This window comes from Anabrus simplex, chromosome 8, assembly GCF_040414725.1.
Source record: "Anabrus simplex isolate iqAnaSimp1 chromosome 8, ASM4041472v1, whole genome shotgun sequence".
Lineage (NCBI taxonomy): Eukaryota > Metazoa > Arthropoda > Insecta > Orthoptera > Tettigoniidae > Anabrus > Anabrus simplex.
Genome location: NC_090272.1, coordinates 102,554,782 through 102,568,926, shown reverse-complemented (window position 1 = coordinate 102,568,926; position 14,145 = coordinate 102,554,782). Strand labels below are relative to the sequence as shown.

The 14,145-nt window shown below is 41.9% G+C and overlaps 1 protein-coding gene across 4 annotated transcripts in view; it reads right to left on the bottom strand.

The window, feature by feature from the left end:
* The window catches only part of LOC136879173 (EF-hand calcium-binding domain-containing protein 4A), a 659,860-nt gene that overhangs the window by 290,453 nt on the left and 355,262 nt on the right, over nt 1-14,145 (bottom strand). For 2 of the 4 annotated variants that reach the window (XM_067152938.2, XM_067152935.2), the window contains exon 3: nt 634-704. The exons of the other annotated variants lie outside the window; for them this stretch is intronic. The gene's annotated coding sequence lies outside the window, so the exon portion shown is untranslated. The remainder of the gene's footprint in view (nt 1-633; nt 705-14,145) is intronic. 4 annotated transcript variants of the gene reach the window in all.

Below are 14,145 nucleotides of genomic sequence, written 5' to 3'. Positions count from 1 at the left end.
TCTAGTGTTATCTGTTCTGTGCCGACACTTACTGCTGCACGCTGTTGTATTCCAAATGAGCAGAACGTTGCTGGGCCAACTGAAACAATTCGAACACTCAGTCGTATAACGCTGGACGGCAGATAGACACATGACATTTGTTTTACTCGTAAATACAGGCAGTATACAGCAGAACTCTGGAGATGGTCTTTTAAAAGAGATCAGGTTAAGAAAACCTGGTAGTTATTCGGAATGAGAGGTGGTTCTTAATTTGAGGTACAAAATAGATTGCATTTATGAGTTTTTAAAATCGGTTCTTGGAAAGATAGCTTGCTAATAGGGGTGGTAATTTAAAGAGGTAGTTTTCAGGATAGTTTTTACTGTATTTGGTTATCCGCTTAATTTTTGGACAGTAATGATAATATTATTTCGTTCCGAGTAACAGTGTTATTTTCTTCACTCTGTAAATCCCTCTAAGCACATGAAATACGGTGTTTACAAACGATTAAATACCCGCGAGGCTGAGCGGACATCAAAATGAAACCACCACAACACGGATTATACTACGAACGGCAACAATTTGCAAGCGGTAATTTCTAGCGTTTGTAACATGGCTATCAAAAGCAGGCTCATATTAGTGCATTACGGCTTTACCTCGTTCGATTCTGGTTGCTGGAGCTCAGGGGTGTGGCGGCCCAGCTCTCGGGACAGGTAGCGATCTGCACCTGCACACAGATGACAAAATATTCAGGCCATCACAGAATATTATCTATAACATCTACACCAGTGGTATTCAAAGTGTGGTGCGCGTACCACTAGGGGTTCGCGGGGTCGTCTCAAGGGGTATTTAAGCAGCTTCTAACTGTTCTCAGTGAGCAGTGAGTTGAGCCTCTTCGTTTTCAAGAAAATTTTGTTTTGATTTAGTGTTTTTGTCTACCACTGCACAGAGTTCCGTTTCCGAACCATTCATCCCAATATACTGTATGTGTCAGTTTGTACCTCTCATTGACTAGGTATGTAAAAAGGTTCACTCACACTGCATTGCTCTTTTTAATTTTGTTGTTTCAAAATTCACTCATTCACATATTTTTTTTCAGTAGCAGTGTATATAAGAACAATAGTAAATGAATCGATTATTTCAGAAACTAGTCAAGCGCCAAGTCTGTCATTTTTGGGAAAATAAAAAAAAACTGTCTATCATCAGAGAAAATGTTATGGTAGGGGTTTTAATATTTTAGCTTGAAAGTATTGTATCTTTTAATACTTTCTATCTAAGGAAAAATAATTTATGGTTATTAACTTCGCTGTGAAAAGTCCGAAAAATTTTCTACTGAACTAGTTTTTGAAATAAACGAATGTTGGAAACATATTTTTATGAGATAATTATTTTGAATTTTGAAATGATTTTGCCACAAAACCCATATTTGTGGAAATAGAAAGTATTTTAATAGGTTTAGACTGCATTGCTGATACAAATATAATTATTAAAAGGATTAAATCAGCAATGCCTGCTCATCATGACAGAAGTAATCAATCCTCGTAAACAAACTCCACAGCACATTCTGTCTCTCTAGTAGGCCACTGTAAAATGCATAAAAGTGTTCATATCCCATCAGGTAAGGTTTTAAGGCATTTACGTCAAGTATCTTTGTGATATTGATGGGTACCTAAAACAGGAATAATGTAGGGCTCAGGCCAGATACTTCCTTGCCTAAGTAAGAAATATAACCTTCTCCTTTTACCCTTTCATTCCGAATAATATTACGCGTGTGAGTTTGTTTGTCTACCACTCCTCGTTTCCTTTTAGTTACAAGTTCATCTTCTGAGCCGGCCCCGTGGTGTAGGAGTAGCGTGCCTGAATCTTACCCGCAGGCCCCGGGTTCGATTCCCGGCCAGGTCAGGGATTTTTACCTGGACCTGAGGGCTGATTCGAGGTCCAATCAGCCAACGTGATTAGAATTGAGGAGCTATCTGACGGTGAGATAGCGGACCCGGTCTAGAAAACCGAGAATAACGGCCGAGAGGATTCGTCGTGCTGACTACACGACGCCTAGTAATCTGCAGGCCTTTGGGCTGAGCAGCGGTCGCCTGGTAGGCCAAGGCCCTTCAAGGGCTGTAGTGCCAAAGGGTTTGGTTTGGTTCATCTTCTGAACTTTCAGATCACTACGATTATAAAAACGCTGCACTAAACAAGAGAAACACTTTTTCAATCAGTTGTTCATAAAGCTACGAACATGCGATTCCAGAAACACAATGACAATAAAAACAGCTGAACAGCTGACTGTTCTGGATTCAGAACAGCAGAGCCAAACGGCAAGGTGCGGCACATCACAAAATGTACCAGCAGTTTACTGCAGAAACCAGCCAAGTGATGTCACTTAACTGGTTCCTGAACTAAATACGAAATTCAACGTAATGCCTGACCATTATAGGAAGACGTTTCTTGACTAGTTTTAGCACCAACATGTGCGTATATTCTCTTAGTAACATATTCTGCAATTAACTCATTTTTCATTTTTTAGCACTTGACTGCTTTCTGAAATAACCGATTCAATTGTTGCATTAACAAATATACTCGTGTATATTTACTACACATATAACGACGCTGCGCGAGCAATACTTCGTATCCCACAATGTTCTTCCCATCTATTATCCTCCTTAAGACTGGTCACGCCTCCCAGCCACACATGGATATACAGTCCAACAGAACAATATTCGTTGCGTTCATTTTCCTGTGTTTGTGTGTAAAGGAAAATGAACCTTAAATGTATTGCACTGTAGGAATGCATAGGCTAAATCTTTTTCTTTCTTAATCTGTTTACCCTCCAGGGTTGGCTTTTCCATCGGACTCAGCGAGGGATCCCACCTCTACCACCTCAAGGGCAATGTGCTGGAGCATGAGATATTGGGTCGGGGATACAACGGGGTAGAAGGACCAGTACCTCGCCCAGGCGTCCTCACCTGCTATACTGAACAGGGCCTTGTGGGGGATGGGAAGATTGGAAGGGATATACAAGAAAGAGGGAAGGAAGCGGTTGTGGCCTTAAGTTAGGTACCATCCCGGCATTTGCCTGGAGGAGAAGTGGAAAAGCACAGAAAACCACTTCGAGGATGGCTGAGGTGGGAATCGAACCCCCCTCTACTCAGTTGACCTCCTGAGGCTGAGTGGACCCCGTTCCAGCCCTCGTACCACTTTTCAAATTTCGTGGCAGAGCCGGGAATCGAACCCGGGCCTCCAGGGGTGACAGCTAATCACCACAGAGGTGGACGAATGCATAAAAACTTCACGAAAATTTACATTTCTACAGTACGGTACAATAAGGTTCATTTTCCTTCACATATTGGCATAGGAAAATGATGTACGGCTCCTTGGCAAAATGGTTAGCGTGCTGGCCTTTGTTCACAAGGGTCCCGGGTTCAATTTCCGACAGTTTCGGGAATTTTAACCATCATTGGTCAATTTCTCTGGCACGGGGGCTGGTTGTATGTGTCGTCTTCATCATCATTTCATCCTCATCACGACGCGCAGGTCGCCTACGGGAGTCAAATCCAAAGACCTGCACCTGTTAAGCCGAACTTGTCCTCGGACACTCACGGCACTAAAAGCCATTCGCCATTTCTCATAGGAAAATGATCGCAACGAACATGTTCTGATGGACTCCATATCCTTGTCTGGCTGGGAGGCGTGACCAGGAATTGGAAGAGCGTTGTGGGATACGAGGTATTACTCGCGTAGCGTTCATATATCAAATACATTATTGTTGTTATTGGGGAACAGGGTGGTGTAAACGTTTAGGTACTTGCCTGTTACTCCGGCGATCTTGGTTTGATGCACGATGTGCTGGGGTGGGAATTTTCGTTGAGAATTCTTTTGTATTAGGAAGGGCATGCGACCTTAAATCCCCGGCAACAACTCTTTCATGCCTGAGTGCGAGCCGGGACCCTGAGCAAGCGGGATAATCTGCGGATTATGATGATGATGATGGTTAATATTATTTCGCATCCAACAACAATCATCTGTTGTATTGTTCGTATTTCTTGTATAATAGCAATATACTCGTACTTCTGGGGTACGAAGGTCAACCAAAAAGTTTGAATACCACTGCTCTACACAATACGTGACACACTGAAATTAATGTTATCCAAAATTAATTTCGATGTGTCATGTATTCATTGCCACCAGCAACCAGCTATCAGGAACAATCTTTCATAACGCAGTAGCACTGAGTGGTGTGGGGGTTGCGTGCCTGCCTCTTATCCGGAGGCCCCGAGTTCGATTCCCGGCCAAGCCAGGGATTTTTACCTTGGTCTGAGGACTGGTTCCACTCAGCCTACGTGATTACAATCGAGGAGCTATGCGACGGTGAGATGGCGGCTCCGGACTAGAGAGCCAAGAATTTAGGCCGTGAGGATTTGTGGTGCTGACCACACGACACCTCGTAATCTGCAGGCCTTCTGGCTAAGCAGCGGTCACTTGGTAGGCCAAGGCCCTTTGGGGCTATTGCGCCATGTGGTTTGTTTGTTTTTGTTTGTAGCACTATTTTTCTATATCTGTACGTATAATAAAATTACATTTGCGGTAGGTGTCCGTCTGTGTTTCTGCGGACTAAAACGCTATTGTACGTCAAAAGGGAGCAGAGAATTAGCGATTCGAAGAACGGGAGCAAAGGATAAAACGGCTGTACGAGGGTTTTCTTGGCTTACGTTTTAATAGTTAGCGATTGGCTCCAAGTATGCGTGGAAGAATTGATGAGCATCAAAAGTCTACAAAAAATGCCCCGACGGTATTTACATTTCTGTGAAAGGTTGGCCTCAAAAATAGTTTTAATGTTAGGCCTATAGTTTGAATTTAATAATCAACCTAAAAATTATAAACCATATTGTGCAATTAATCACACAATCCTTATCAAAATAAATGATATATTCACTTCAACCGCCCGCCTGTTGGCCATGGTCATTAAAGCGTCAAGTCTTTATGATCTGACACCGTGGTTAGCCGGTTCGAGTCTCGTTGGTGGAAAAAATCACCATCAGAATGTTGGTCAGCAGGGTAGAAGAAGTGGTGATATACCATTTCTAATCACTAGATTGCGTGCCAAAAGCCTGAATTAAATTCCAAACCTAGCGAGAGCATATGACTCTGTTGATGGTGATTCGTCTGTCGGATGGAGACGTTAAGCCTTGAGCAGTCCCTTGCTCTCGTTCGACAAGAATTGGCTATGTGCCGACACCGGATTTCAAACTCTCCCTACCTCATCACCATCACCACCACCACCACCACAGCCGCACACCTACTGTCAACGCAGAAAGTATGTGCGGTCGATTTAAACGCAAATAAAATTTAAACCAGTCCACCAATCTAAAATATAATCACACCATCGTAAAGCTTGTTTTATTCTGCATTCGTTGGTGGTGTTTACATATTTTTATTATGTTTCTTGTGGAAGTTATATTAGCCGGAATGCAAAAGTACCTAATTCCTTGACCGTTTTCTGTAAACAACTGATTTGTAGTACCATTGCATGTAAACGCACTGTCCAATTATCATAAAATTTAGGTGCATTATGGAATGCGCTCTTATAAATATATCTGTGTTTAATTACTTAACACACTTTGGAAAAAAGTTGTTATTGTTTTTGTAAAAGGCCGTCCGTTTGATACTGGATGGTCTTTTGAAATCGAGATTGAGTTCATCAGAAATGTCTGAAGTTTTTTGTTTCAAATCGTTGTATACCGAAAACGTACAATAATTTCTGTATTTTATACCGCTTTTAATTTGAAAGCGAGGGATATGCAGGTCGCCCATCGAAGTCAACTAGAAAGAGCAGCACCAGACCTGTTCGGAGGCTACATGACAGACACCAGTGTCGTGAAGATGGCAACACGTTACGAGTTAACCGACTTTGAACGTGGGATGATTATCGGCGCACGGCGCATGCGTAATAGAATTGCGGAAATTACAGGCGAATTCGGGTTCCTGAGGTTGACTGTGTTGAGGATGGATCTTCCATATCGCAGAGAGAATGTTACCACCCGCGTAAACCGCCTCACGGGAAGACCACAGGTGTTTAACGAAAGGACATCACGTCGCCTCCGTAGAACCATACTGGGCGCTCGACGGGCTACTGTGAGTCAGATCACCGCCAAGTTGAATGTTGGGAGTCAGGAACCCATTTCTACCCGGACTGCAAGGAGGCAACTGCACCGCATAGGCTTCACTAGCCGACGACCAACTCGTGTCCCGTTGCTGACACCTCGACACAGAGCTGAACGATGTGCATGGGGCCGCGAACATCGGCAATGGACCATGGAACAGTGGCAGCGTGTGGTATGGTCCCTTGAATCCCTGTTCCAGATGTATCGAGCTGATGGGCTTGTGAGTGTGTGTCGTGTGCCCCAAGAAACTATGGATCCTGCGTGTCAACAAGGTTGTGTCCAGGCGGGAGGTGGCTCAGTTCTGATGTGGGCGCCGTACTCATGGCCGCAATTAGGCCCCATTGTCCGATTACAGGAGCGTTGACAGGTGCGCGTTATGTGGACATTCTTTCAGACCATCTGCATCCCTTTCTGACCTAAGAGTACCCTGATGGAGATGCCATATTTCAACAGGACAATGTGCCATATCACCGTTCTGTGGTAGCACGCAGATGGCTGGAAGAGCACTCCAGCGAAGTTACGACCTTGGATTGGCCCTCCAGATCCCCTGATTCCTCCCGATATTAATCCAATTGAGCATTTATTGGGCTGCTGTCGATACTGGTGTACGTTCCATGAACCCTGCACCAACTACATAAGATTCCTCCAGAACGATATTAACACCTTGTAGAGTCCATAACTCGCCGTATCGCTGCCGTTTCGAGGGCTCGCGGGGGAGCAACTCATCATTAACATCACATTCAGTGTCTTCCCATGACTTTTGGACACTCATTGTATAATTTGCATGATTTTTAAAGGATTTATTGTTGCTTTTGTGAAAGCGCAGGAGTGGTTTAAATATTGCATGAGAAGAAAGGAGCAAGCTAACAGGCAGGTGACTAGAAGGGCCTTGGGTAAACATGGAACTGAGCTTTACGAACGAATATCAGGAAGAAAACGCCTAAAAATAAGTCTTATAAAGCCTATTACTGTTAATTCAAAATATATCTCGTGTGAAGCCAGAGGAGGTCGCTAGTATGTACCGTACAAAAAAACCCCCTGATAATTACGACTCATTCACGCAGGCAGGAACCATCTAACCTATTATAGTAAAGATTGGCTTAGATGTTCCTCTTTGGTCATAAATAAAAGCGAATAAACCTTCGGTAATTTTTGAAGGGGGGAGGGCAATGAATAATGGAGAATCCCAGTGCGAAAACTATACCCTCTTACCCATCTGTTTCCTACCCAATGAGTCGGAAAATCTCCATTCACTACACTGGCGGGGGAAAGGTTTGGAGACAAGGTTTTCATCCAAATCAGAGGATAAACCCCCTCGTCACTGCTAATGTGGAATAGAATGTGTTGGGAATTTAGTAAATGCTAGGAGGGAAGCTTATCTTAATAAACGGCTCATTCCAGGGTTGAATTTTGAGTTATTGTGGTGCTAAAATTTGGAAAAGGCCAAAATGGTGATTCTAAACTGGGTTATAATTGAGGCAGGGGCCACGATATTCATAACGCGTGTTCGTCTTCTTGGTCCTTATAACCTGTTTAAGAATTGAGATGCCCCGGTCGTTAGACTAACGAAGCTAAGAGTATTCTAGCCTTGGTCATCTTAGCTGTCTTGTTTATCTGATTTCTAATAGTCGGAATACGGACATCGGAACGTATCTTTCTATTAGATCTCAGCCGAGGAACTCTTGTCATCTTACGTAATAATTTGTTTTGGAAAAATAATTTATAAAGTAGAATCTTGAGAATATAGCACCAGGCCTCACAACCATAAAGCAGTATGGCCCTGATACATGCTAAATAAATATTTATCTTAACTGAAGTAGAGATATATTTGTTACTAGCAAATGTACTCGTGCTTCGTTACGGTATTCTGCATTGTATACAGATTTCTTGTAAATTACTATTAAAGACAGTGAGTAAGATTATATTAAATTGCACGTCTTTTAGGCGCTATCCGAGAAACAAAACAGGGAGGACACCATACGTTGTTTCCGATGTAAGGTAGACATTGGGGAAGTTCTATTGATCATGGCAAGCCACATTTTCTACTGACAATCACAATCGAGTTTGGGAGTTTCTACTATAACGGCAGGCTCACTTGGCAACTGCCATTCACAGTAGAGATGGAGAGTTTTCATTATAAAGACAGGCCCCTTTTCCTAATGCCAGTCACAATCGAGCTGGTGAGATTTGATTATAATCGAGAAATGGAGCGCTATCTAACGTATTGACAATCGAGACACAATAAGTCATAGGATTAAAGTAGTAAATCACTCCAAATTCAACGGCGATTGTGCTATCTGTTTTATAATACCAGTTACCGTTTAGTCACCAATTATCCCGAAACGAAGGCCTGCACCGTCATTAAAATGCATCCATATTTCAATATTTTTCGGGGCCAAAAGTTATACATTTGAACAGCTTGGAATTTTTCCTCAAAGAAAAGAGTGTCCAGGTTTCGGGATTAGCACTTGCATGCATACCGAGTAATTAAAGAAGAAAGCAATACAGTTAAGGGAGTTGGAATTAATAGAAAACAGGTTTATAACACGTCAGTCGTATAGGACAAATATGTTAAATACCAAGTGGATGTATTTGAAAATAAAATGCCGTTTAATAAATTGTGATGGTATGAGTTACGGATATAAGAAGGCGGTAACAGAGGAGAAATTTAGATGCAGGTATTCTTAGGTAAACAGATAAGAAGATGACTTATGGTGTTATTACTTAAGCCTAAAGAGGCAAGGTAGAGGCAAGAAATTAAAGGAGAAAACAGAAGTAGAATAGAAATATAGTAAGAATTATAGCAAATGCCAGAAAAACCTTATGGTGTGAAATAATGGACTACACTCTGCGGTACTGTTAAATATTAACAACTCCCCTTAGTTCTATTCGAGGACGATTGTAACCTCCAAACGGTATTCCGCTAATATCCCGCAGAATGGCCGATTGACGTCTCGTTTGCTTTCTACCCAAGGAGCAACCAGGAGTTTACAGGAATGATGACGTAAATGGCAATACGTGACTTCCCTGCTGGCAAGCAGTCAGGGACGTTGCCAAGGAAACCTGTAGGTTCGTTGTCGGTCGTTAGTCACTCAATACAGGCCATGAGACTCCGCATAAAGTAGTAATTTTCTCCATCATTTGAAGAATAAGCGAAATTATGTACATAACAAAAGGTGTTTATAATGAAGGGACGTTTCACATATAGTCCACGGATTGTACAGAAGATCAATAGTATACGAGAAAATGGAAGAAAACTGTTTTGGTTTTCCTAGGTAATAGAGATTTTAAAATCGTATGCATATTAAATCCTTCCCCGGGATGAGTATACTCTAAATTAGACGTTTGGTCGAGACCCATCCATTCGTTTCGCCGTGATGGTAGAACAAATATACACACAAACATGAAAAATAAAAACCACTGATTCGGTCTTGACCTAAAATGGACAAATATCTGAAAAATTGGCAATACAAAGGAAATTACAGACAGCGGACCCCCTACAACTTTATTTCTATAGATTTATAGCAGAGGTGCCAGGTTTGCCACACGTGTCCATGTTCGTTGCTGGGCCTGTTCTATGTTCCCGCTCTATGTCAGATATTTGTGCATTGTTAGGCTGAGATATTTGATTTTAATGGTCCAGGATAGTGGGAAATTGTTGATAGTAAGAAGATCAAGTCTAGGCCTTCTTTCGGGAAAAAATGGCTTGGATCTTACTGGTATTGATTTGAATTCTGTTCCGAAGGCACCACTCCCAAAACAGAGAGATCCAAGATTGCTAAAGCTTGTCGGAATATTCAATCTCTGAAGGATGAAAAGAAGAAGGTATTACGTGAAAAAAAAGGGGACATATTTTCTGGGTCGTGGGCTACAGTTAACTTTTATGCCGCTTGATATCGCTGATAGGTCACGGGCTGCTATAACTTAATACTTCAATTTTATGTCGCTTGGCAGCGTGATAAAAAGGAGAATGCAGGAGAAAAGGAAAACATGACATCGCTTCGTGGTGTTTCTCTGGTCATCTAGGAACTGAGAGCAATTGCAAAATGACCTCGATAAGGCTGTGAGCTGGACAGCAGGCAATGGTATGATGATAAACGGGGTTAAAAATCAGGTTGTAAGTTTCACTAATAGGAAAAGTCGGTTCAGTTTTAATCACTGTGTTGATGTGGTGAAACTTCCTTATGGGGATCACTGTCAGTACCTAGGTGTTAATATAAGGAATGATCTTCCATGGGATAATCACATAAATGGGATTGTAAATAAAAGGTACATGAACATGAATATGGTAGTATTTAGGGCTTGTATTTAGGATGTAAAGGAGAGGGCATTTATGTCTCTGGTAAGACCCCCAGTGTTCCGATGTATGGGACCCTCAACAGGATTACTTGATTCTGGAACTGGAAAGAATCCAAAGAAAATTAGAACCATTTGTTCTGGGTGATTTTCGACAAAAGAGTAGCGTTACAAAAATTTTGCAATGTTTGGGCTGGGAACATTTGGGAGAAAAATTCGAGTTGCTCGACTAAGTGGTATGTTCCGAGCTGTCAGTGGAGAGATGGCGTGGAATGACATTAGTGATCGAAAAATTTTGAATGGTGTTTTTAAAGGTAGGAAAGAGCACAATATGAAGACAAAGTTCGAATTCAAGAGGACAATATGAGAAATATTCGTTTATAGGAAGGAGAGTTAGGAATTGGAATAATTTACCAAGGGAGATGTTCAATAAATTTCCAATTTCTTTGGAATCATTTAAGAAAAGGCTAGGATAACAACAGATAGGGAATCTGCCACCTGGGCGACTGCCCTAAATGCACATAAGTAGTGATTGATTGATTCGCAGTGTTCTCCCCAGAAATTTTCGTCAGCCGGGTGGCAGAAATGAGTAGCCGGGCGGGGAAAACTACGTAAGAACTTAATAAGAAAACATTTCGTTTTATTCCTCTCAGGGCATTAATAATAATAATAATAATAATAATAATAATAATAATAAAGACAAAGTCACCTCCGTACAGGCCATGAAGGCCCTTGGAGGAGTGGAAGGTAAAGGCTTCCACCATTGTTAACCGCGGCACGTGAAGGGGTAGAGTGGTTAGCTCTACGCCCGGCCGCCTTTGCCCCCAGGAGTTAACCTGGTACTCATTTTTGGTGTAGACTGAGTGAACCTCAGGGCCATATGCACCTCCGGAAGTGGAAATCTCGTTTCTTAAATTTTACGACTTCCTGACGGGGATTCGAACCCTCGTCCTTCCGGACGAACCGAGCACGCCTTTACCGCCTTGGCCAGGCAGCCCCTAATCATAAATATAATAATAATAATTGTACCGGGCGGTACACCTCTACACCGTTTATTTAAAAGTTGCGCCAGTTGAAACTCCTCTTCTGGAGGAAGGTTGAACTTTATCTACTCTATTAATTCTCTACTTTCTCAGAAGATGTCACCACGTGGAAAATTTTGAGTTTTTGAACTGTGTCACGTTTGATGTGTTTTTGTTTCGCTTGAAGTAAGAAGTGTGAACTTTCTCTTCTAGAGGACACTACTGAAGATCAACAATAGTGCACCCTAGTGCGGAGTCAAAGAACTATTTTGTTGGAGAAATTTTTATTTCAAAAGTTTGTGTTTTGTTAAATTTCTTTCTGTTATTGTTTAAGTTGGCTGTATACCCCTCTTTTTCCCCTTGTTTTAGATTTATCCAATCCTGAAATTCTTTTAGTAATTTCTGACCAATCTAGTGTATCTTCCCCCAACTTGTATCTGTTGCGGGGCCCTATCCAATAAAAACATTGTGGGCGGGTGTTTTCATTCCCCTAACGCCTAGAAACTTCCGCGAGAGTATATAAACTGCTGATTTTAGGGTCTCCGGGCCACTTCTGTTCCATCTTTCAGTGTATTAAGTACATAGCAGGAGGCGGGAAGCGCCTCTTTCTTCGGCAGCGGTCAACAATAAGGTAATGGCCGATTAGTAAATTCTTTCTTTTCTTGCTCAGCAGTTTAACTTTCGGGGCGGGTTCTAAGCGTTCAACCATGTAACCTTTTCCTAAAATGTAAAAACAACTGGTATCTATTCTATTTTAAAACGACATATCGGGATAGAGAGTGCTTAACCCTCTCGAGCTCCCACTCACATCGTCTTGAGGTGAACTTATTCTCTCAACCAATTCTTCCGTAATGTAATGTAAATTGCTATTAAGTCACCTCTGTAGTATGGGATTAGCCCTTGTAATAACGGCCTAGTGCCAAAGTAGGTTTTAAAATCAAAGTGTATTAGGAGTGCAAGTTCGCCTCCTCTCAAATTGTTTTAGAGGTCATTCAATTAACCTGCTTTTCATTTAATAGACCTCAGTAGATTGGGTATTTTACCCCTGTGTTTATGTCCGTTGAGGACAACTTGAAGGTGGAGTTTGGTGTGGCCTAGGAGAGGCTTAAATTAAAGAGCGTGTGGCTCTTTTGGAAACGGAGTGTTGTATGCCTCGAGGAGGCTTTACTGTGTAATTTGGAGCAAGTGCTCCAGGGTTTGATTGGGGTCTTCTGCCCCTTTGTTAAAATTTGTATATCGGAAAGTTGGGCTAGTTGCTCAAAAATTGTGAACTCAGGGCTCGAAGCCCAAACTCTGTAATCCCTGTAATTGTACATTTCAAATTGTGTTTCGGCTACTAAGTACCTGTTCTTTGTTATTACTTAATATTGAAAAGGAAATATAACCTTGTTAACTTTTACATTAACTTTGATTCCGTAGTTTGAGACCCATTCACGCCCGCACCTTCTTACACCTCTACCTACCACCAAAACTCGGTAACAAGTGGTAGCAGAGCGTGGTTGAATGGGTCTCAATTTAGCCCCTTTTGACGGCTAAACATTGTTTGTTCCGAACTCTAACCATTTTCTCAGTTGCTGGAATTTTTTGATTTTTTTCCAAGTTGTTCTGTCATCATGCCCGGCCCTCGCGATGTTCTCCTTCTTAACTATTTGCGCAAGGAGGAGTTGATCTATGAATTGACTATTAGAAATGTACAATCTGGAGGCACGGTTGCAGTAGACACTAACAAGCTTAGAGAGTCCCTTGATTTGCCCATTTCCATCCCCAATTTGGGAGAGAAAGAAATTGACGACTCTCTTTCCACGATCACGGAGAATATTACTGGGCTAGCTTCTGTAGTTAGTTTTTTTGACGAAAATGATCCGTCTCCTAATCAAATTAAGCGTGTACAAGGCAGGCTATATCATTTTTCGAATAGGGTTAACGATCTGTTGTCTCTAAAACTGAATGACGTTCAGAGGAAGGAAGCTAGTACGCTCCTGGAAAATATTTCCGAGTTATCTAGTAAGGTCACTCAATTGTTAACTGGGGAAGTTCCTCCCAAATCTGATCAACCCACCATAGTGAATCCAGGCAGTGAGGAAGCGCCTCCCAAGGGAGAAGTTAATAGGATAACCGTTGCTGCTCAAACTATCCCTACCCCATTGGACAACGAATATGAACGTCGTGCATCATTGAGTAACATCCGTTCTGAATTGACTTCCTTGCCATTGAAACCTTTACCTACTATGTCACCCGGATTTAGTAGCTTGCCTCATCCATTGGCAATGTTGCTCAGAGGTATATCCAAGTTTTCTGTTAATACCACCAGTGACGTAATTTCATTTTTAAGATTTCTAGTGGAATTTCAGGATCATGCCCTTGTTTTTTCTCTGTCTCCATGTCAAATCTTGCAAATTATCTATCCGTATGCTATTGGTATTCTCTCCGACAAAATAGTAAGAGCCATAGCTGAACAGTCATCTATTGAAGATTTTCATGCACACTTGCTTGCAAACTTTATTCCCGCCCGCGCGAGGTCATCTCTGATTCAAAAGTACTATTATCGAGTACAGAGGTTGGATGAAAACTTGGCTGATTTCATACAAGACATTAAGTTTTATACCAGGGTGTTTGCTCTTCACTTCCCTGAGGATCAAATTGTACAAGCTATTGTGGAAGGCATTTCACCATCTTATAGGTCATACTTGTG